We start from the raw sequence: 23,603 nt of genomic DNA, 5'->3' as shown, positions 1-23,603 counted from the left end.
CACTCTGTTTCATTTTCTTCTGTCTCTCTTTCTACCCCTCCCATGTCTCCTTCCCAATCCCCTACCTACCTCTTCTCCATACTCCAGGAACCTTCGCGGAGGACACCCTTCGATCTTCCCCCAGGGCTCCAACAGGTGGCCAACTCCTCAAAAGGTGATGCCCACTCTCCAAAGGCAGAGGTAAGTTCCCTTCATACATTCTCGCCTCCCACCCCTGACGCCCATGAATCAATTCACCACCATTTATCTTTAAAGATAGCCTCACACAATACACAGAGGCTTAACTCGCCCTCTAAACACCGGAAGGCATTTCAAAGTTACCATGCCAGAAGCCTTGACATTGTTCTACTTCAGGAGACCCATTTCCCCGCCAACTATACCCCCTCCTTCTTCCACCGTAGCTTCCCCACTTTTTATCTGGCAAATGCAGACTCCAAAAAATGGGGGGTCACCATAGTCCTTGCTAAAAGAATTCCATTCGTTCACACACGGTCAAAGGCACTGACGGCTGATTAATACTCATCAAAGGGCTCATTGAGTGGGTAATGTACTCCATCATCTCCTACTATGCCCCTAACCAGGGCAAGCATGCTTCTTCGCTTCCATGTTATCCACCCTTTCTCCACATCTGAAAGGCAGAACAATTTTAGGGGGCAATTCCAACATCACATTTGACCATATGCTAGACAAATCTTCTCAAGACAGATCCCACCTCAAAAAATCACCTAAACTAAGCCTCAGTATAGCCCATCTTCTGTACGACATGGGCCTAATTGACTCCTGGAGGGAACTAAATCCCACAGCCAAAGACTTCACACACTATTCTGCACCGCACAAAACGTATGCCAGAATTGGCCACATCTTTATCCCCAACTCGATTATTCACTCAGCAATTCACGCTTCTATACACAAAGTACCTTGGTCTGATCATTCCTTGGTGACCCAGGACCACTAGCTCCCTCTCGCCTCCTGGGCCCCCCCCAGTGGCGCCTAAGTAAATACCTCTTGTCCAACCCAGTCCACTGCACAATGATAGAAAAAGACATTCAGGAATGTTTCCTCTTTAACGACACCAGAGACACGACCCCAAGCTCCCTATGGGGGGCTCACAAAGCTGTCTTAAGGGGAAAAATTATCCAACTTGCTTCCAAACTTAAAAGGGAAAGGAAAGCAGATGTGGAGAAACTCGAAAAAGAGTTTAAATCTCTCAGCAAATCCCATAAGACTAATCCCACATCTGAAACTCTTGCCAAATTAGAATCTGCCCGAGGGGCACTGAATTTAGCTCTGACGTCCAACGTCGATAAGCACCTGAGCTGGTTGAGCGGCAGGTTCTATTTGCAGGCAGATAAAATTGGCCCACACCTAGCAGCAAATCTCTCTCTCAAAATAAAAACCTTCTCCTTCCCCAAGATCAAATCCCTGTCAGGAACCTTAACCCAGAAGCCCCAAAAAATCCTAGAAACCTGTCAGGCCTTTTACTCCAAACTCTACTCTGCACCCAGCCCGAACAATCCCAAATCCATTAACTCTTTCCTGGAGGACATCACCATCCCCAAACTCTCGGACTCCCATCGCTCTATTAAGAATCGCCCTTCCAGGTGAAGGAAGTCCAAGACATCATCAAGAACCTCAAATCAGACTTTGACTCAGGTCCTGATGGTTTCTCTGCTCATTACTAGGGATGCGCTAAACACCCCCCGGTTTGGTTCGCATCCAGAACATGCAAAGTGATTTGCGCGAACATTCGAACACCGTTAAAGTCTATGGGACTCAAACATGAGAAATCAAAAGTGCGAATTTTAAAGGCTAATATGCAAGTTATTGTCCTAAAAAGGGTTTGGGGACCAGGGTCCTACCTCAGCGGACATGTATCAATGCAAAAGAAAGTTTTAAAAATGGCATTTTTTCCAGGAGCAGTGATTTTAACCACTTCAGCCCCGGAAGGATTTACCCCCTTCCTGACCAGAGCACTTTTTAAAATTTGGCACTGCATCGCTTTAACTGCTAATTGCGCGGTCATGCAATGCTGTACCCAAAGGAAATTTGCATCCTTTTCTTCCCACAAATTGAGCTTTCTTTTGATGGTATTTGATCACCTCTGCAGTTTTTATTTTTTGCGCTATAAACGGAAAATTTGGAAAAAAAATGATATTTTCTATTTTTGTTATAAAAAAAAATCCAATAAACTCAATTTTAGTCATACATTTAGGCCAAAATGTATTCGGCCACATGTCTTTGGTAAAAAAAATGTCAATAAGCGTATATTTATTGGTTTGCGCAAAAGTTATAGCGTCTACAAACTAGGGTACATTTTCTGTAATTTACACAGCTTTTAGTTTATGACTGCCTATGTCATTTCTTGAGGTGCTAAATGGCAGGGCAGTACAACACCCCCCCCAAATGACCCCATTTTGGAAAGTAGACACCCCAAGAAAATTGCTGAGAGGCATGTTGAGCCTATAAAATATTACATTTTTTTTGTCCCAAGTGATTGAATAATGATAAAAAAAAAAAAATACTAAACTAAAAGTTGTCACTAAATGATATATTGCTCACACATGCCATGGTTATATGTGAAATTGCACCCCAAAATACATTCTGCTGCTTCTCCTGAGTATGGGGATACCACATGTGTGGGACTTTTTGGGAGCCTAGCCGCGTACGGGGCCCCGAAACCAAGCACCGCCATCAGGATTTCTAAGGGCGTAAAGTTTTGATTTCACTCCTCACTACCTATCACAGTTTTGAAGGCCATAAAATGCCCAGATGGCACAAAACCCCCACAAATGACCCCATTTTGGAAAGTAGACACCCCAAGCTATTTTCTGAGAGGCATGTTGAGTTCATGGAATATTTTATATTTTGACACAAGTTGCAGGAAAATGACAAACTTTTTTTTTTTACACAAATTTGTCACTAAATGATAGATTGTTCACACAGGCCATGGGCATATGTGGAATTGCACCCCAAAATACATTCTGCTAATTCTCCTGAGTATGGGGATACCACATGTGTGGGACTTTTTGGGAGCCTAGCTGTGTATGGGGCCCCGAAATCCAAGCACCGCCTTCAGGATTTCTAAGGGCGTAAAGTTTTGATTTCACGCCTCACTACCTATCACAGTTTTGAAGGCCATAAAATACACAGATGGCACAAAACCCCCACAAATGACCCCATTTTGGAAAGTAGACACCCCAAGCTATTTGCTGAGAGGCATGTTGAGTCCATGGAATATTTTATATTTTGACACAAGTTGCAGGAAAGTGACACATTTTATTTATTTATTTATTTATTTAGCACAAAGTTGTCACTAATTAATATATTGCTCAAACATGCCATGGGCATATGTGGAATTACACCCCAAAATACATTCTACTTCTTCTCCTGAGTACAGGGATACCACATGCATGGGACTTTTTGGGAGCCTAGCTGCATACGGGGCCCCGAAAATCAATTACCGTCTTCAGGCTTTCTAAGGGCATACATTTTTTATTTCACTCTTCACTGCCTATCACAGTTTCGGAGGCCATGGAATGCCCAGGTGGCACAACCCCCCCAAATGACCCCATTTTGGAAAGTAGACACCCCAAGCTATTTGCTGAGAGGCATGGTGAGTATTTTGCAGCTCTCATTTGTTTTTGAAAATGAAGAAAGACAAGAAATTTTTTTTTTCTTTTTTCAATTTTCAAAACTTTGTGACAAAAAGCCGACTGCTGGCTGAAAAGAATGATACCAAGATGATACCTAAACCTGCAGGCATTATTCTGGTATAACCACTCAAAGTTCAGCAACATACCAGTACGTTGCTGGTCCTTGTTGGGCATATATTGTAATCTTTTTTTCATGCAGCCTGTGGGCTGAACGAAAAAAAGAGATTGATCGGTGGTTATGCCCACCATTAGAATACCTCCCTTCATCCACCCACTTCTAATGATGGGCATACATGCACCATTTATATATGCCGAAGTATGGGGGCATCAGCCCCAAAAGATAGGAGCAAATCGCTCCTCTGCCCCTGATGCCCCCATGCTTCAGCATATATGCTCTTTTTTTTAACTGTGGTGGTGAAATCACCTCCGACAGCGCTGGAGTCACGGCTTTATGTATCGTGGGAGCAAACGCTGTTGCTGTCAAGATAAATAAATTTGCGCTGCAACTGAATGGTGAACCTGAAAACAAAAAAATGGTTAATGGTGTACCTGCTAAGCAAATGATGGTTAATAATAAAACAAAATAACATTACAGTATAACAGTAAGACTTACCATACGTGCAAAGCAAATACAAAAAAATAGTAAAAAATAAAACATTTTTTAACGCAACCTGTGCCTAAAATATATATATGCCGAAGCATGGGGGCATCCTCCCGCAAAAGGTAGGAGCATATCGCTCCTCCGCCCCTGCTGCCCCAATGCTTCGGCATATATGCTGAAGTATGTAACTGTGGTGGTGAAATCACCTCCGACAGCACTGGAGTCACGGAGCAAACGCTGTTGCTGTCAAGATAAATAAATCCACGCTGCAGCTGAATTGCGTACCTGAAAACAAAAAAAAAAGGTTAACAATAAAACACAGTAAACAGTAAAGTATAAAAAAAATTGCATATCTGAAAATCAAACATGATAAAACATAATAACAATAAAAGTTGCAGAATAGAATACAGTAAAAAAGAGCAGAACAATAGAGAGGGAATAGAGAGAGAACAATAAAACAAAAACTATTTTTGTTTTTTTTTATTTTATTTTTTTTGTGTTCTTTTTTTTACTTTTTTTTGTAACTTTAACTTTTGTAACTAGTACCAGGTTCGGGTCTCTCGAAATGCGATGGCATCTTGGGAGACCCTGTGAAAGTGTGTCCTAGTCTGTGCAGTGCTGTACCCTATGCTAACTAGTGAATGGTAGCGTTCAAAACATTCACCAATGCTAAGACCAGGATTGTCAGGACAGGAGGGACAATAATAATGGGTGTCACACCTATATCTGCACTTTCTGCAGACACGACATTTTCTTTGGGGGGCTCGTTGGGTAGGGGTAAGCGGGAGGACATAAAGAAAATGCCTCTCATGCAGCTGGCTTACTGCATTTAGAATGGGAAGGTGAGGTGGAGCACCGTCTGGAAACAGAAGGGCTCTGACGATCTCTTCCTGGAATTTAAGGAAGGATCCAGTCCGTCCTGAAGCTCTGTATAGCACATGAGCGTTCAGCAAAGCCAATTGAAATAAGTATACAGACACTTTTTTATACTTGCGTCTGGCCTTACGGGCAACTAGGTACGGCGCCAACAACTGGTCATTGAGGTCCACCACTCCCATATTGAGGTTATATTCATGGACACAGAGGGGTTTCTCCACAACACCAGTCGCCGTAGTAATTTGGACCATCATGTCTGCATGAAGGGAGGTTATTATCCCTCCACTTCATAGCGAGCAAATTATTACACTGCAAGCAGGCTCTCTCCCCCAGCCTAAGACGGGAATCTACAAGCAGCTGGGGAAAGCCCCTGCGATTAGATTGCACGGTGCCATGTGCTCCAATCTGATGATCAAAAAGGTGACTAAGAAGTGGCACGCTCGTATAATAATTGTCCACATATAAGTGGTACCCCTTTCCGAATAAGGGTGACACCAAATCCCACACAATCTTGCCAGCGCTTCCTGTAGTCAGGGCAGTTTGTCGGCTCTACCTGGCTATCTTTTCCCTCGTAAACCATAAAACTACATGTACAGCCTGTGGCCCTGTCACATAGCTTATACATAGTTACATAGTTACATAGTAGGTGAGGTTGAAAAAAGACACAAGTCCATCAAGTCCAACCTATGTGTGTGATTATGTGTCAGTATTACATTGTATATCCCTGTATGTTGCGGTCATTCAGGTGATTATCTAATAGTTTCTTGAAGCTATCAATGCTCCCCGCTGAGACCACCGCCTGTGGAAGGGAATTCCACATCCTTGCCGCTCTTACAGTAAAGAACCCTCTACGTAGTTTAAGGTTAAACCTCTTTTCTTCTAATTGTAATGAGTGGCCACGAGTCTTATTAAACTCTCTTCTGCGAAAAAGTTTTATCCCTATTGTGGGGTCACTAGTACAGTATTTGTAAATTGAAATCATATCCCCTCTCAAGCGTCTCTTCTCCAGAGAGAATAAGTTCAGTGCTCACAACCTTTCCTCATAACTAAGATCCTCCAGACCCTTTATTAGCTTTGTTGCCCTTTTTTGTACTCGCTCCATTTCCAGTACATCCTTCCTGAGGACTGGTGCCCAGAACTGGACAACATACTCCAGATGCGGCCAGACCAGAGCCTTGTAGAGTGGGAGAATTATCGTTTTATCTCTGGAGTTGATCCCCCTTTTAATGTCAATATTCTGTTTGCTTTGTTAGCAGCAGCTTGGCATTGCATGCCATTGCTGAGCCTATCATCTACTAGGACCCCCAGGTCCTTTTCCATCCTAGATTCCCCCAGAGGTTCTCCCCGCAGTGTATAGATTGCATTCATATTTTTGCCACCCAAATGCATTATTTTACATTTTTCTACATTGAACCTCATTTGCCATGTAGTCGCCCACCCCATTAATTTGTTCAGGTCTTTTTGCAAGGTCCACATCCTGCGGAGAAGTTATTGCCCTGCTTAGCTTAGTATCGTCTGCAAATACAGAGATTGAACTGTTTATCCCATCCTCCAGGTCGTTTATGAACAAATTAAATAGGATTGGTCCCAGCACAGAACCCTGGGGAACCCCACTACCCACCCCTGACCATTCTGAGTACTCCCCATTTATCACCACCCTCTGAACTCGCCCTTGTAGCCAGTTTTCAATCCATGTACTCGCCCTATGGTCCATGCCAACGGACCTTATTTTGTACAGTAAACGTTTATGGAGAACTGTGTCAAACGCTTTTGCAAAATCCAGATACACCACGTCTATGGGCCTTCCTTTATCTAGATGGCAACTCACCTCCTCATAGAATGTTAATAGATTGGTTTGGCAAGAACGATTCTTCGTGAATCCATGCTGATTACTGCTAATGATACCGTTCTTATTACTAAAATCTTGTATATAGTCCCTTATCATCCCCTCAAAGAGTTTACATACTATTGATGTTAGGCTAACTGGTCTGTAATTCCCAGGGATATATTTTGGGCCCTTTTTAAATATTGGTGCTACATTGGCTTTTCTCCAATCAGCTGGTACCATTCCAGTCAGTAGAATATCTGTAAAAATTAGGAACAACGGTCTGGCAATCACTTGACTGAGTTCCCTAAGTACCCTTGGATGCAAGCCATCTGGCCCCGGTGATTTATTAATGTTAAGTTTCTCAAGTCTAATTTTAATTCTGTCCTCTGTTAACCATGGAGGTGCTTCCTGTGTTGTGTCATGAGGATAAAAACTGCAGTTTTGGTTACTGAAGCCCCCCGATTGATTCGTGAAGACTGAGGAGAAGAATAAATTCAATACCTTCTCCATCTCCCCATCCTTTGTAACCAGATGTCCTTCCTCATTCTTTATGGGGCCAATATGGTCTGTCCTCCCTTTTTTACTGTTTACATACTTAAAGAATTTCTTGGGATTTTTCATCTTGACCCTGTATCTGGCACGCTTGCTGGGAAGGTACTGTTTGAATGACTAGCAGCTAGAAAACTTAATCAGGGACTCATCAACGCAGACAACTTGATGGGAAGTAAACAAGTCTGCAAAACGTTGGTTAAAGTGGTTTATGAGGGGCCAAATTTTGTAGAGCCGATCGTATCCAGGGTCTCCACGAGGATGACAGAGTTCATTGTTGTTGAAGTGCATGAAACGCAAAATCTGCTCGTATTGTGCCCTGGCCACGGAAGCAGAGAACATGGTCAGTGGACCAATATGACCGCAATTCACTCTTTTTGGTTATGTCCATGAGGAGGGAAAGGCCCAGAAAGATCTTAAATTCAGAGACCGTAATTGGTCTCCAATCTCTGGCAAGGGAGGACTGGGGAATAGTGGCGATGTGTTGACCAGCGTTCAAATTGCTTTGGTCCACAATAGATCTATAGAGATCTTCGGTGAAAAACAGCGAATAAAAATCAAGTGGCGTAAAATCAACTGTTTCCACATGAATGCCGGGTTGCCCAGTGAATGGGGGTAGTACGGGTGCTGCAGAACTGGTGGGTTCCCAATTCGGATTGGCAAATGCAGCAGGAAGGGCACTATAGGCACTACGGGCCTGTGTTCCTCTTCTTGGTGGTAGCGGGACACTACTTGTGCTTGCCACCTCGCCAGCTTGAACTGCACTTATGGGACTCGCCACGTCACCAAGTGTTACTGCAGTGCTGGATGTACGACCAGGGTGTACTAGTCCGCTGGTGCTTGCCAGTTCACCAGAAGGAATAGCGGCACTAGTACTTCTCTGCTCCATATGAGTGACCTGTGGTTCCTGCACCTCAACAGCAGAAGAAGAAGATTGGGGTTTGGTACGCCTGACCTTGGCAGGGACCACAACTCCGTTGTCAGAGCTATCTGTCATGAAGCCGCTGCTGTCTACAGGTTCATATTCTGAGCCTAAATCTGACAGATGAGTGACTTCATCTTCACTATCTGTCATGCTCAGAAACGTGTAGGCCTCTTCACTAGTGTACCTTCGTTTTGCCATTTTGGGCTCTAAATTTAGTGGTACACTAGTGAGACTCACAGGTAAAAAAGCTCCTGACTGTTAGCGACTGTATCAAAATGCTACTAAAAAACTGTTAGCGATCGCAGGGATCAGGCCTGACTCTGTGAACGCTGCATTTATGCATTTAGTGTTTTGTAAGTGACAATGATCGATCGATACTGCACTTGGGTGGGCTGGGCAGGGCTGGGCCGAGGGGCAAAATGCAGGTGCTAGCAGGTATCTGGGCTGATCCCGCTAACACTGTGTTTTTGTGGACCCTAAACTGCTGGGGACGCTAGTATAGATCTGATCAGATCAGATATTGATCCATTCAGATACTATACCAGTAAGGGAGGTGTATGCTGCGTGCGTGGGTGTTAGCGGTACTGGAACAAACCTGACGCTTCCTGGGGTGACGCAGACCCTATCTGACCCTAAAACGTAACTTATATCACCGCCGGGCGATTAGGGGGTTAAACCTTTATTAGGTAATAAACGGCGGGTACCCTGAAACTATAATAAACAAACTAACCAGTGTCACCCGTAACACTTATAGGGTGATCACTGGTGAAAGGGTTAACTAGGGGGAAATCAGGGGGTTAAAGCTTTTATTAGGTAGTATATAGGGGTCCCTGACGCTATAAAACTGGATGGCAAACCTATATACTTACCTCCCTAACTAGCGTCACCTGTGACACTAATACAGCGATCAGAAAAACGATCGCTTAGTGACACTGGAAAGGGGGGTGATCACGGGGTTAAAACTTTATTAGGGGGGGTTTGGGGGGTACCCTAGACCTAAAGGGGCCTAACACTAACTGTCCTACCACTTATAACTGTCACAAACTGACACCAATGCAATAATCAGAAAAAAAACTGCTATTGGTGTCACTGTGACAGGGAGTACAGGGGGGTGATCGGGGGGTGACTGGGGGGTGATGGGGGGTGAAAAGTGTGCCTGCGTGTTCTACTGGAAGTGTAGAAGTGTAGTGTTGGTGCAACTCACATTGATGTCTGCTCTCCTCGGCACCTGAATGAAAAGACAGGCTCGAGGAGTGATGCCATCACTTCCTCCGCTTCTGTTTACATTAAGAAGCCGAGGAAGCATTTCATTCGCCAGGAGCGATCGCGAGGGGTTGGCCATGAATGAGTGGCCTCCCCCTCACCTCTGATCGCCCCTGATGAGAATCCGACTGCCGCAGGCACCGGGGGGGTCCGATCGGACCCAACAACACCCGCGGGCAGGCAGGGACGTACAGGTAAGCCCTTATGCCTGCCCGTGCCATTGTGATGACGTACATCGGCGTGCGGCGGTCGGTAACTGGTTAATGATGCTTAAAGAGAAAAAATATTCAAATATTTCTTTAAATATCGTACCTGGGGGTGTCTATAGTATGCCTTTAATGTGGCGCTTGTTTCTCATGCTTAGAACAGTCCCTGCACAAAATGACATTTTTAAAGGAATAAAAGTCATTTAAAACTGCTTGCGGCTTTAATGTAATGTCGGGTCCCGACAATATGGATGAAAATCAGTGAGACAAACAGCATGGGTACCCCCCAGTCCATTACCATGCCCTTTGGGTCTTGTATGGATATTAAGGGGAACCCTGCCCCCAAATTAAAAAAAGAAAAGGCGTTGGGCTTTCCAGGCCCTATATACTCTGAACATCAGTATACAGGCAGTGAAAACAAGACAGGGACTGTAGGTTTGTTCTGTTTGTAATTTGGAACAGGTACATTTTGTAAGTGTAGTTCCAGCCAAAAAATCTATTTTAAAGCTTTTGTGAAAACATAGGGAAGTGTTATCACCCCTGTAAAATTTGTTTTGCTGTCTGTGCACCTCTTCAGAAGATTTCACCTCCCTTTCTGTCCCAATGACAATTGGATTTTGAAAATTTGGGTTTTTTAAGGGAAACAAGGATTGGTGATAAATCAGTGGAGGAGACACCTTTTTGCCATATTAACTCTTACAGGAGAGAATTTCCCTTCCTAGGGGTAGATTTCCTCTCACTTCCTGTTGTCTCCTTCCGTTTGTAAATAGGAGTCATTTGTAAGTAGGAGTCATTTGTAAGTCAGATGTTTGAAAGTAGGGGCCTGTCCTATATACTGTGCAGGAAATTGGGCCTTAGGTGTTGGTGGTACCAGAACACTGTAAGCCCTCACAGTTACTCTTGCTGGGCGCTGGAATGGACCCTGCTGTGAAATATTATATCAAGAATTGTAATAACATGCCTCTGTTGAACAGGGTCAGAAAAATTTGGCCTTTGGTGGTGGTGTGGTATTGTTGCTACAACATTGTAAGCCCTCACAGTTACTCTTGGGCGCTGGAATGGGCCCTGCTGTGAAATATTATATCAAGAATTGTAGTTACATGCCCCTGTTAAACAGGGTCAGAAAAATTGAGCTTTAGGCACTTCTGCTGGTGCCACAACACTGCAACCCCTCACAGATACTCTAGTTGAGTGGAGGAATGAGCCCTGCTGCAAAATATTACAGAAAACATTGTAATTACACCCCCCTGTTAAACAGGAGCAGAAAAATTGGACTTTAGGCACTGGTGCTGGGGCCACCACACTGTAACCCCTCACAAATTCTGTTGTTGAGCGCAGGAACGAGCCCTGCTGTGAAATATTAGATTTAAAAATTGTAATGCGCCCCTGTTAAACGGGGGCAGAAAAAATTGGGCTTTAGGCACTGGTTCTGGTGTCACAACACCCCTCAAAGATACTCTAGTTGAGTGCAGTAACAAGCCCTGCTACAAAATATTACAGCAAGAATTGTAATTACGCGCCCCTGTTAAACAGGGGCAGAAAAATTGGGCTTTAGGCACTGGTGCTGGTGCCCAGGACCAAAAATGCTCTTAGAAGCTATCAACATGAACATTGAGGAGGAATAGGATAGTCACTCGGCATAACAGGATAGTCAGCCTTCAAGGGATCTCACATTCATAAAAAAAATATTTGGTTACATCAGCATAAGGTGCTTGGTTGCTGGTGATCCAAGACGGATTCATTTTGATCAAGGTTAGCCGATCAACCGAGTTGGTGGACAGGCGCACTCTGTGATCAGTTACAAAGCCTCCAGTGGCACTGAATGTGCATTCTGAAAGAACGCTGGATGCAGGACAGGCCAGTAGCTCAATTGCAATCTGTGCAATTGCTCTCTCCAGTGATCCATCCTTAAGACCCAGTAACCCAGTGAATTTTCAGTTGGAAAGGTCTTCAAGTCTGATCTTGCCCCTAGGTATTCCTGCACCACGTACAACAGACGCTGGCGATGGTTGCTGGAACCAATCAGACCTTGGGGCTGCGGACTAAAAATTTGTCTGAACACATCGGTCAGATGGCCACCTTCTCCGCCGCTCCTTCTGTGACTGCCTGAAGCCTCAGCAACATGTTGTACAGGACCAGGAATTTGTACCCTCCCGGGCTCTGGAAACGCATTGCACAAAACTTTCTGCAAGGCCTCCTGAAGATGTTTCATCCTCTGCTCCCTCTGTGATGGCTGGATAAATTCTGCAACCTTACCCTTGTAACGTGGATCAAGAAGGGTTGCCAGCCAGTAGTGATTCCTCTCCTTGATCACACGAATCCGAGGGACTTTCGCGGGCTTTGCAGGATCAGGGCGTCTATGCAGCATAGGTTTGCTGAGGCATTCGATCTGGAGTGTTCTGGGTCACTAAGGACGACCTGATCCACAGTCACCTCTTCCTAGCCACGTACAAGTCCATGGGTTTCTGGGGACTGTAAAGGATCCCTTGAAGACTGCTGCTGATGCTGAGTGCTAAGCCCCACCACCATGGTGACACAATCCTCATCCTCCTCTTCCTCCTCTTCCTGTGAGATTGGCGGGCCCGCAGGAATACTGTCTGGATAAACGGGGCCTTGAGAGGAAAGGAAGTCCTCCTCTTCCTCCCTTTGTTCTGTCTCAAGTGCCCTGTCCATTATTCCACGCAGCTTGTGCTCTGACAGGTAGACAAGAGGGACAGTATCACTGATGCATGCACTGTCACTGCTCACCATCCTCGTGGCCTCCTCAAATAGTGACAGGACAGTGCATGCTTCCTTGATCATGAGCCACTGGCATGGCGAAAAAAAAACAAGGTCCCCTGACCCTGTCCTGGTGCCATACTCACACAGGTACCCATTGATGGCCCTCTGCTGCATGTGCAGCCACTGCAGCATTGCCAACGTTGAATTCCACCTGGTGGGCACATCACAGATGAGGCAGTTCTTGGGCAGGTTGCATTCCTTTTGAAGGTCATCCTGATGAGCACTGGCATTATATGACCGGTGGAAATGCACACAGACTTTTCTGACCTGCCTCAGGATATCCTGTAAGCCTGGGTACCTGCACAAGAACTGCTGCACCAGCAAATTAAGGATGTGAGCCAAACAGGGTACATGGGTGAAGTGTCCCTGTCGGAGGGTGGAGAGGAGGTTGGTGCCATTGTCGCAAACCACCATCCCTGGCTGAAGCTGGCATGGCGTCAACCACCGCTGAGCCTGCCCCTGCAGAGCTGACAGAATTTCTGCCCCAGTATGGCTCCTGTCCCCTAAGCAGACCAACTCAAGTACCGCATGGCATCTTTTTGCCTGAGTGCTTGCGTAGCCTCTAGAACGCCTGCGGAGCACCGCTGGTTCTGAGGACAAATCTGTACAGGAAGAGGCCATAGAGGAAGAAGAAGAGGAGGAGGTGGAGGAGAGAGGTGTGGCAGAATCACCACTACCAGCATTTTGGAGGCGTGGTGGTGTAAAAGGCTCCAACAATACTGCACCCTGTCCTGCATCCTTACCAGATGCCAGCAGGGTTACCCAGTGCGTCTTGAAAGAAAGGTAACATCCCTGTCCATGCCTGCTGGACCATGAGTCAGCGGTAATATGCACCTTACCGCTGACTGCCCTGTCCAACGAGGCCAAAACATTGCCTTTCACATGCCGGTAGAGAGACGGAATCGCCTTCCATGAGAAAAAGTGGCATTTGGGAACCTGCCACTGAGGTACCGCACATTCCACAAATTCTTGAAAGGGGGCAGAGTCTACCAGCTGAAAAGGCAGCAGTTGGAGTGCTAGAAATTTAGCCAAACTAGCATTCAGCCGCTGAGCATGTGGATGGCTGGGACCAAATTTCTTTCTCAGGTTTAGCACCTGGGGAAATTTGCCTGCTACAATCGGACTTTGGTGTAGCGATGGCAGATTGCCCGCAAGTACTGAGGACTGAAGGTGTAGTGGGGTTGGAGATCCCAGCTGATAAGGAGCAAGGAGAGATCCTCCTTGTTCTTTGGTGTTGGTCTTTTAAATACTGTTGCCAACGGACTGCATGGGAGCTCGATATATGTCTGGTCAAGCATGTGGTGCCCAAGCAGCTGCTGTTTTGGCCACGCTTGATACACTTCAGACATATGTTGCAAACAGCAACAGTGCAATCTGCTGCACATGTCTCAAAAAAGACCCACACCAAAAAACTTTTAGAAAAACGAGCAGCGTCCTGCACTTGCGGAGCTCTGAGGTGTGATGCAGTCGGTTGGCTGCCCTTAAGCTAGCCCCTGGAGAGCATTCTGCCTCGTTGGAGATGTGCCTCCTCCTCCTCTCTTCTATCAGGCACCCACTTAGAGTCAGTGACCTCATCGTCCCCTCCCTCCACACCACTGGACCGAACCTGGCAGTATGCTGCAGCTGGGGGAATATGACTGCCAGTTTCTTGTCCTTCTTGGGCACCCCCTCTCTCTGGGCTCACGTTATTGCCTTCATCCTCAACCTGGTTACCATCATCAGAGCCTTTATAATGCAGCGCATCCTCCTGCAGCATGTACCCTACACGGTGGTCGAACAGTTCGGGGGACTCCTCAGGGCATGATGGTGGGGCTAGGGAAGGAGTGACTGATGAAATTGAGCCGATGGAAGAGGCTGCTTTGGCAGCTGCATTAGCAGACAAAGTAACCTGAGCCTGGGTGACAGAGGATGAGAATGAGGACGGCTTGGTCATCCACTCTACCAACTCTTCTGCATGTTGTGGCACAACACGGCCAGCTGGCAAAAAAAAGGACAAGCGTGCCCCCGGCCATGTGCTGAGGATGCACCATGTCCACGACCAGCACTGTTTGCTGTAGACACAGAGCCTGCTTGCCCTCTTTTAGTGGCCTGTGAGTGTCTGCCTCTCCTTGGTGGCCTTCCAGACATATTGTACAATTAGATTAACAAAACAATGCCTGAAGTTTACTAAAAACAGTACACCAGGAATGGCCTACAGTTAGGTATAGGCTTGGCTGGAATACAATGCAGAGGATATATATATTTTATGAACTGCAGCTCAGTGAGTCACCTGCCTGGCTGAAAGTGTCTTTGAACACGTGCTCAGGCAATGGCCTAGTCAGGTATAGGCTTGGCTATACTATATATATTACAAGCCTGTATATATATATATATATATATATATATATATATATATATATATATATATATATATTAAATGAACTGCAGCTCAGTGAGTCACCTGCCTGGCTGAAAGTGTCTTTGAACATGCACTCAAGGAATAGTCTACAGTCAGGTATAGGCTTGGCTGGAATACAATGCAGGGGATATATATTTTTTGAACTGCAGCTCAGTGAGTCACTTGCCTGGCTGAAAGTGTCTTTGAACATGCACTCAGGCAATGGCCTAGTCAGGTATAGGCTTGGCTAGACTATATATATACAAGCCTGTATATTTATATTAAATGCACTGCAGCTCAGTCACCTGCCTGGCTGAAGTTTATTAGAAACAATACACCAGGAATGGTCTGCAGTGAGATTATTATTATTATTATTATAAAGGATTTATATAGCGCCAACAGTTTACGCAGCACTTTACAATATAAAAGGAGACAATACAGTTACAATACAATAAAATATAAGAGGTTTAAGAGGACCCTGCTCAGAAGAGCTTACAATCGAATAGAAATAGTATAAAGCTAAACTGTATACAGTGTATATATATGCCTGCCTGAAGTATATTAGCAACAGTACACCAGGAATGGCCTACAGTCAGGTATAGGCTTGGCTGGAGTACAATGCAGTGGATATATATTTTATGAACTGCAGCTCAGTGAGTCACCTGCCTGGCTGAAAGTGTCTTTGAACACGCACTCAGGCAATGGCCTAGTCAGGTATAGGCTTGGCTAGACTATATATATATATACAAGCCTGTATATATATATTTATTAAATGAACTGCAGCTCAGTGAGTCACCTGCCTGGCTGAAAGTGTCTTTGAACATGCATTCAAGGAATTGCCTACAGTCAGGTATAGGCTTGGCTGGCATACAATGCAGTGGATATATATTTTGTGAACTGCAGCTCAGTGAGTAACCTGCCTGGCTGAAAGTGTCTTTGAACACGCACTCAGGCAATGGCCTAGTCAGGTATAGGCTTGGCTAGACTATATATATTACAAGCCTGTATATATACATATATTAAATGAACTACAGCTCAGTGAGTCACCTGCCTGGCTGAAAGTGTCTTTGAACACGCACTCAGACAATGGCCTAGTCAGGTATAGGCTTGGCTATACTATATATATTACAAGCCTGTATATACTGTATATATATATATATATATATATATATATATATATATATAAAATAGACATGTGCACACTGAAATATTTTGTTTTGGAATTTCGTTTTATTTAATTACTCCCAAAATTTGTTTTTATTTATTTTGTTTTTCGTTAAAAATTGCATTTGTCCGAAAATACAAATTAACTAAGGTCGAATCTGTCATTGAAGGTTAAAGTGATTGTCGAATGTTCAAAGAAGATTTGACGGAGCAGCTAAACTGTACGACGCCATACAGTTTAGCTGCTCATTCGAATCTTCTTAGAACTTTCGACAGACACCATAAGCCAAAGATTCGACGTTTGTATGTTTTTCGCTGCTTTGTCGAATCTTCGTCATTCATGTTGAATGTATTTAGTTCAAACAGAAAATGGACTGGTGATAGTGATCACTGATCAGACAGGTATATATAATCTATATAGAATCTCAATCTATAATATAGAATCTATAATAATAAATCCCCCCCCACAACACGGGCAGCCTCTGAGGCTATCACATCACTAGCAACACTAGTATCACTATCAAGTTCACAACACTAACACAATAGCAGCAGATTATTATGAAAAAGTTAAGTTAAACTGTAGCTTGATTTACTATTGTTCTGCTGCTGTGCTTATGCTTAATTGCTAAATAATTCAGGTTCTCTGACAAACGGATCAGCTAAGATTGACTGTCTTCTGAAATAATTCAGTGTGTGTGTCTCTCTCTGCTAGCAAATCGTAAGTGAAAGTAAGTTAGTCGTACGTGTGTACTTAGTTCTAGCTATTTTACTGCTCCTTCTCTTTGGTTACAATCAGCCAATAACATTCATCATCATCATTATTTTTATTTTACTCCCCTCACCCAATTCCAGCAGCGATCTTTTCTCTCTATTTCAAATCTTTTCTCTCTATGTCGAATCTTTTCTCTCTATGTCAAATCTTTTCTCTAATCTTGGACTAATAGAGCTAAGGTTAGGCACATTCAACCACAGGTTCGATGGACACAGATTGTTATTGTCAGCATCATGTCGAATCTCCTATCTATATCGAACTGTTGCAACAAAAATGAAAATAAAGCATTTGTTTATCTCTGATCTTTAGTTTTTCGGATTCTGCACTTTCGTTATCGCTTGTTAAAACGATAACGAAAATACCTGAAATTCGGACCAAAATGCATTTGGATGAAAACGAATTCACATGTCTAACATTAAATGAACTGCAGCTCGGTTGGTCACCTGCCTGGCTGAAAGTGTATTTGAACACGCACTCAGGCAATGGCCTAGTCAGGTATAGGCTCGGCTAGACTATATATATATATATATATATATATATATATATATATATATATATACATACATATGTATATATATACAATATATATATATATATATATATATATATATATATATATATACACATATATATATATATATATATATATATATATATATATATATATATACATATATATATATATATATATATATATACATATATATATATATATATATATATATATATATATATATATATATATACATATATATATATATATATATATATATATATATATATATATATATATATATATACACACACACAAGCCTGTATATATATTTATTAAATGAACTGCAGCTCAGTGAGTCATCTGCCTGAATGAAAGTGTCTTTGAACACGCACTCAGGCAATGGCCTAATCAGGTATAGGCTTGGCTAGACTATATATATATACAAGCCTGTATATATATATTAAATGCACTGCTGTTCAGTGAGTCACCTGCCTGGCTGAAGTATATTAGAAACAATACACCAGGAATGGTCTGCAGTGAGATGAAGCTAAACTGTAGATTTGAAAAGTATAGTACTCGGCTGTCTCCCAGGGGCATGTCCGTATGCCTTATCTTTTATATATATAGCATGCTAGTTTAGGCTTTAATCACCACTAGCATTGCTCAGTCCTATTAAGGGTTTGTTCCCTATATATTTACTATTGCTTTGCTGGCTCCTTACATTTTTGGATTTAAGGTCTCTCCTGCCCCTGTTCAAAACTTCATTTAGTATTTATACTTCTGGGAACAATTGTCCTGCCTACCTGAGCTCTACATATCCCTGCACCTCCCATGATAGGTCTTCTAAGCACTTTTAAATCTAAGAGAGTGAGATTTGTTCTTTTGTCTCTTACTTATTGTGCCTTTGAACCTTGGTTGTGTCCTGAAGAAGCCTAACGGCAAACGGGTTCACTGTACAAACTGTAACATATGCATGGATACCATGTTTTTATCCTCTTTTTGAATATTATGATTATCTTTTGTATTTTTCAATAAATGTGATGAAGAATATCTTTTGTCATCTCTCCATTGTTTCCTGGCCTACAAAGTCCAACTCCTTTCTCCTGAAGCTAAACTGTATACAGTGTGTACATATATATATATATATACACATACACATATATATACACATATATATATATATATATATATATATATATATATATATATATATACACTAAATACACTGCAGCTAACTGTCTCGCCCGCCTGCCTGAAGTATATTAGCGACAGTACACCCGGAATGGTCTGCAGTGAGATGAAGCTAAACTGTATACAGTGTATATATATATATATATATATATATATATATATATATATATATATACAAAGCCGAGATGCATATATATACTAAATACACTGCAGCTAACTGTCTCGCCTTCCTGCCTGAAGTATATTAGCAACAGTACACCAGGAACGGTCTGCAGTGAGATCTAGCTAAACTGTATACAGTGTATATATATATATATATATATATATATATATATATATATATATATATATACAAAGCCGATATACATATATATACTAAATACACTGCAGCTAACTGTCTCGCCTGCCTGCCTGAAGTATACTAGCAACAGAACACCAGGAATTGCCTGCCTGCTCAAACTAAATGAAATTATACTCTCTCTGAACAAACTCCATCAACACACTACATGAAGCCGATGTGCGGACGGCCTTATATAGTGTGGAGCATGTACTTAACCCCCTGAGCCATAATTGGCCACAGGCACCGTGCCTGTGGCCAATTATGGCTCTCTTCGCTGAGAGTGCTGTGATTGGCCAAAGCATGCGGGTCATAGTGCATGCTTGGCCAATCATCAGCCAGCAATGCACTGCGATGATGCAGTGCATTATGGGCTGTGACGCGCCACTTGAATTTGGCGCGAACGGCCCATAATGTTCGAAATTCAGCGAACAAGCGAACAGCCGATGTTCGAGTTGAACTCATGTTCGACTCGAACAGGCAACCTATCCCTACTCATTACTATAAAGCATTCTCTGAGGTCCTCTCTCCTCATCTGGTCTGTCTCTATAAATCCCTACCTGAGGGAACCCCCCTGAAGCCGGCGGCCAACCTAGCATATATATCGGTTATTCCCAAACAAGGCAAAGATCCCTGCGAAGTAGGTAACTATAGGCCAATCTCTTTAATCAGTAATGATTTAAAGATTATGACCAAAATTCTAGCAAATAGAATGGCCTCTTTTTAGATGCTTACATCCATAAGAATCAGGTGAGTTTTATCCCGGGAGACAGGGGCCGGACCAGGTCAGGAGAGCGGTAGATTTAATCTCCCTCCTGCAATCCTCATAGGATGGAGGTCCTTCCCAACCAGGATATGTCCTTTCCATAGATATCCAAAAGGCCTTTCTACAAAAATGGGGCTTTGGCCCGGAATTCCTCAGGACCCTGGCTTCCCTCTACTCCTTCCTGAAAGCCCAAATTAAACTGCAAGGTCACCTCTCTGACCAAATCCCAATCCTGAAGGGCACCAGACAAGGCTGCCCCCTCTCCCCCATCCTCTTTGCCACCGTGATAGAAACATTACCTCTGGCTATCAGGCAACTCCCAGATATCCATGGAGTAAAATGTGGTCAACGGACCCCAAATGCACCCTTTTTGCTGATGACGTTCTTCTGTTCATCACCTCCCCTCTCATATCCACTCCCAACAAACTCCAACTCCTCAAAACATTTGGTTCAATCTCAGGCCTTCACATCAACATGTTCAAATCAATGGCTCTAAACAAATCAACTCCCCAAGACCAAGTAGACAAACTTAAAAAATCACTTTCCCTTCTCCTGGAGTACCTCCCCTCTACCCTATTTAGGTGTATTCCTCAGTCCTAAAACTGAGCTCCTGCACCACCACAATTACCCCCCTATGCTTAAGAGACTGTCAGAAGACCTCTTGCAATGGTCCCTCTATAAAAAGTCCTGGCTAGGGAGAGTAAATTTAGTCAAGATGACCCTGCTACCCAAGCTCCTGTACCTGTTAAGGTCCCTTCCTATACCCATTAATAAGTGTCTCCTAGATAAACTACAGTCAGCAATTATACAGTTCATATGGGGGGGGGGGGGGCAAGGGACACCATCTTTCTAAGGAGGTTCTGTACAGATCAAGTAAAAAAGGGGGTCTGGGACTACCTAACTTATGGTGGTATTATCAAGCGGACCAACTCTGCCAATTCTCAGTTATTTACTCCAAAGGCCTGAAACGAGACTGGGTGAAAGACAGGCAACTCCCAATTACACTTTAGATTTCCTAGTATGAAGACCACAAAAAGATAGACCCCCAATCCTATCCCCCACACTGTCTCATTCAATGACCCTATGTGACACTCTGCATAAAAGAAATTCCCTGACCTCAACATGGCACCCTCTGGCACACATTTTCCACAACCCTCAATTCCCCCCAGGTCTAAATAACAAGGCTTTTGGGTGGTGGCTCAAATAGGGCAATTCTTTAACAGCAATGGCCCAATTTCAATCAAACACTGCATTTCCAAATTGGACATGCCATCCTTGGAAACATTCCGCTATAACCAGCTATTACACTTTCTGTACAGGGTCTGGAAAAGTTCTGACGCCCCGCTCTCAGTAACTCAATACGAGCTTTGATGCTCTTCAGCCACGGGCATTAGGGGGGGAATCTCCCTTATCTATTCAGCGTTAGCTGATCCCCAGGGGAAAGGGAACTATATGTTGAAGTGGGAGTGAGACCTTCAATTTGAATGAGACCTAGATACTTGGCATATGAATTTCGCCCGCTCATACAGGGGAATTCTTAATACCTCCCTTGTGGAGGAGGACCTCAAAGTTATCTCCCGTTGGTACCTGGTCCCCACCCATCTCATCAAATTCTACCCTCAGTCCTCTCCTAACTGTTTTAGAGGTTGCGGCCATGTAGGCTCCCTCCTCCACACACTTTGGGAATGTCCCAAAATAAGAGGGTACTGGAAAAGAATCTTCAACCTCATCCGTAAGTCCACTGGATTTGCGGTAAAACAGGATCCCACTATATCTCTTCTTAATAGTCGAATCCCGAATGTACCTAAATTGACCCGCATCCTAATCCACTTCATCCTTCTAGGATTAGCCTACTCATGGAAATCTCCCTCGGTCTCCTTCTGCCAGACCAAACAGAATTTTTACTGGATAATTTTGCAGGAGAAAATCTCGAATGCGATCCTGGATACCTCAGAAAAATTCAGACTCACATGGGAGGCCTGGGCTAAGTATATAGGAATCTCACTACTCCCCTAAATATGCAGAAGTCACAGTAATTCCTCTCAAATCCTATAACTATCCACCCTCCTCTTCATTCCATGAGGGTTCCTGATCTCCTCATACCTCCTACTACTCCTCTACCTCTTCAGGCACACTCCCTCCCCCCCTTCCCTCCGTTTTTTTCTTTCTTCTTCTTCTTCTCTCAGGCTCAGCTTTAGGTTTATTCAACCTACCACACGGTTTGGAATATGTAACACTCCAGAATGATTTCCCAGACAAATAGACTGATCCATGTGATATTAGGGGATCATTCCCCTGCCTGGGTAGCATCAAATTACCCTTGCCATCTTATTCTCATTAGTGACAGACTCACCTTTGGTATTTCACCCCCACGGGGTTTGGTCAGGAGAGTGGCTTGGCCCCCTCCCTAAGATTTATGGTCGCTCATCCAGTCGCCTCACGCACAGCACGATCCCATTTGGGGTGCGCGGGTAGGACTGGGGAGGGTCCGGAAACAGACTCCTTCAGTTCTTTATTTGTTTTCACCTTCAATCAAACCCTCTATATAGAGTCTGATTGGTTCTTTTTGAAGCTTATTGGTTCTCTTTACGCTTTAGCATTAATTTCTCACATGATCTAGTTTCATTGTTGTATCAGTGTTATACATTTTGTACTGTCTACTTTATTGGTCTTTTGCCATGTTTGTACAACTGTAATGATATGAGTTTGAATAAACTTTGTTGAAAACCAAAAAAAAAAGAAGAAAAAAAAAAAAGAAAGTTACTACACAATCAAAATACAGTTACAAATAGCAATGTAAATAAAAAAAAATAATAAAATAAAAGACTTTTTCGAAAACCGTATTGTGTGGTAATCCTGAGATTTACTGTTCTAGAGTCAAATGTTATGTTGAACAATTATGTCTCTATTCCGGGATATATCGGACATTTGCTTTTTTCCATTACAATTTATTCATTATAATGTTTCTTTTTTGTTCTGTAAACTTCAAAAATTTTCAATAAAAATCTATATTTGAAAAAAGAAACACAAAACCACATTGTGTGTTTATTTTATTGTGTGTTTATTTTCACTTGTCCTTTTTTTAGTGACTGAGTAGGGGTGGGGTGCTATGTACACCATACTCATTCACACAAGAGGCCTGGCATCTGGAGGTTCCCTTGTTATAGGGGCTTCCAGAATTCAATAATATTTCACCCCCCACATCCTTACAACCACAGGGGCAGGGTTGTGGGGAAGAAGCCCTTGTCCTCATTAACATGGGAACATGGGAAACATTTCTCGGAAAGGCCCCCCTGACAAAGTACTCCCCAATGTTGAGGGCATGTGGCCTGGAATGGTTCAGGAGGGGAGGACTGTATGCTTGCCTCCTGCATGCTTGGATAAGGGTCTGGTATGGATTTTATAGGGACTCCCAACATTTTATTTTTTTGACGTGGGGACCCTCATCCATACCAATTCCCTGTTAACAGCAAGGATGAATAATGGTTGTTTGGACACCGAGGGGTGCCACCTCCTTAGGTTTTTGACAATTCCTTTATTACAAAACCAGAAAACCATTGTCCCGATGTAGATCCATGGTCAATCATGATGCCCCCCACCACCGCCAACCCAAAAAAAAAAAAAAGAAAAAAAAACCTCTGGTCTCGATGAAGGCTCCCTCTGTCTGCCAGCTCTGCCATCTTGCCATCTGACAGTTCCTAAATACCCCCACCCCCTTTTAACATCATAGACTGGGGCATGTCAATTACATCACAAGGTTGCCTTTGGGTGATTCCATCCCTTATTTATTAAATAAATGTCAGACAGTAGAGCAGGAA

Source organism: Aquarana catesbeiana, linkage group LG01 (assembly GCF_042186555.1).
Source record: "Aquarana catesbeiana isolate 2022-GZ linkage group LG01, ASM4218655v1, whole genome shotgun sequence".
In the NCBI taxonomy this organism is placed as follows: domain Eukaryota; kingdom Metazoa; phylum Chordata; class Amphibia; order Anura; family Ranidae; genus Aquarana; species Aquarana catesbeiana.
Note: the sequence above shows the minus strand (reverse complement) of the source record.